Raw genomic sequence first — 2,500 nt, forward strand, 5'->3', positions numbered from 1 at the left:
AAAAAATATATACGAGTTTTCCGCATATGGTATTTGACATTCCTTTCCTCCCTCCCTCCCTTCCTCCCTCCCTTTCTCCCCCTTCCCTCCTCTCCTCCTCCCCTCTTTCCCTCCTCTCCTCCTCCCCTCTTTCCATCTTCCACAGCTTTCCTCCTTCCTTCCTTCTTCCCCACCTTCTCTCCTTTCCAGCTTCCCTCCTTCCCCAACTTCTCACCTTCTCTCCTTCCCTCTTTCCTCACCCTCCTTCTCTTCCCTTCCCTTCCCTTTCCTTCCCTTGCCTCCCCTTCCCTTCCCTTCCCTTCCCTTCCCTTCCCTTCCCTTCCCTTCCCTTCCCTTCCCTTCCCTTCCCTTCCCTTCCCGTCCTTCCCTTCCCGTCCTTTCCCTTCCCTTCCTTTGCCTTACCTTCCCTTCCCTTCCCTTCCTTTCCCTTTCCCTTTCCTTTCCTTTCCTTTCCTTTCCTTCCCTTTCTTTCCCTTTCCTTTCCTTTCCTTCCCTTTCCCTCCCTTTCCTTTTCCTTTCCTTCCCTTTCCTTCCATTTCCTTCCCTTTCCATCCCTTTCCTTTTCTTTCCTCCTCTTCCCTTCCCCTCCCTTCACTCTAGTGTCCTGCCGGTGCCTCTGGTCCATCACCTTGGAATTTTCTGATATCCCTTCTGACAGAGCCCATGAAAACTTCACTGTGTCGCATTCTCCACCCCCCCCACACACACCTAAATATATATATATATATCTATACTCTAGGGGAATACTGCGTTTCGAACTGAGCTGTGTACATCAGGAGCCTCGATCACGTGTTGGACTCGTGATCGACAGCTATTTCCCTCCCGGAAGAGAGCCCAGAGTTTATATACTGTACGTGTGTGTGTGTGTGTGTATGTGTGTTGCGTGTGTATCACCATGGTCTTGGATCACGTGTTGCACTCGTAATCAACAGCTATTTCCTCCCCAAAAGAGAGCTCAGAGCTCATATATGACCGATCTATGGGTAATGTTGTAACCTTACACGCACGCACACACCCAATTCCCTACCCACGAGAGTTTAAGTAACGACTCGTAGCGCAGCGATACTGAAATTATTTCAGCCCTGGGCGGGATTCGAACCCGGACCGCCAGGCATGTGTGTGTGTGTATGTGTGCGTGCGTGTGTGTGTGTGTGTGTGTGTGTGTGCGTGTGTGTGTATGTGCGTGCGTGCGTGTGTGTGTGTGTGTGTGTGTGTGTGTGTGTGTGTGTGTGTGTGTGTGTGTGTGTGTGTGTGTGTGTGTGTGTGTGTGTGTGTGTATCTTATTCATCATGGTATCGGATCAAGTGATGGATTCGTAACCCACAGCTAATACCTTACCGGATGAGGGCCATGTAGGTCTGTTGCGTGCGTGTGTGCGTTTATGTGTGTGTGTGTGGAGGGGGTTCGTCCAATCATTGAGTGTTAGGTAGAGCGGAAGGGGTAGGGTGAGGGTAGTGAGGAGGTTTGCGAGAATAGGTCATAAACACATAAGAACACAGAATGAAGGAGAGCGGAAGAGACCGTAAGGCCTTCACTAGGCAGTTCCATGTCCCAAACCACCTGTCACCCCTTTTCATAAACCGATATGATCTCCTCTTAAGACAGCCAATAGTGTCAGCCCTCATTAAATGGTTACATTATGTTTCTATTCATTAGCCATTGTTGGTAAACAAGTAATTTGCCCGTTTCCTTCTTAATTAAATCTAAATTTATCCAATTTAGATTTTTGTTATCATTTGTCTGTTTATTATTACTTACTTGATTCTCATTTATTATTAGTTATGTATGAATTTATTATCATTTACTATTTACCTGACTATTATTTAACTGTACCTATGCATTTATTTCATTTACTATTATTTACTTTATAATATCTTTTATTTATTCATTTATTTATTTATTTATCTATTTGTCATTATTATTTTTTCCGCATCCGACCTTGATATGGACCAAAAGGTCTCCTGTCGGCATGCTCCCCCTTTGTAATCCTTTGTAATCCTTTGTAATAAACGTTTCGGTGTTTAAACGTTTGTTTAGGCTCTCGTTTTACATTATTAAGATTTCTGAGGACGAAGGTTTTTTTAAGATGAATAAAACTGTTTGGTATCTGCCAAAGCGAAATTATATTACATTTTTTTTTAGTAGAAATGATTATTTGAGGTCATTTTCCATCCTTCAATGTCAGGTCTTCTTTTTTTATGTGAAGACATTCTTATGCTGGCAAAAAAAACAAAAAAAAAACGCTGGATTAGTGAATCCGATAACTTGATGATATACAATATGTTTAAATGAATAATGACACTAGCATTTTGTTTTCCTCTACTGTATTGGTCAACACAATTTGTGTGATAGAACCGCATTAAAAACGTACATTTGAGTCAGTGAAATAATGCCCTCCGTATGCTTTATATACATGACCACGTGTTTTCGCAAGGGAACAATTACCATTACACCACCAAACCACCTTCAAGGGAGAGTGATCCTTGAAATCGTCATGGTA

This window comes from Oratosquilla oratoria, chromosome 9 (assembly GCF_046742065.1).
Source record: "Oratosquilla oratoria isolate Oo_2021 chromosome 9, ASM4674206v1, whole genome shotgun sequence".
In the NCBI taxonomy this organism is placed as follows: Eukaryota; Metazoa; Arthropoda; class Malacostraca; order Stomatopoda; family Squillidae; genus Oratosquilla; species Oratosquilla oratoria.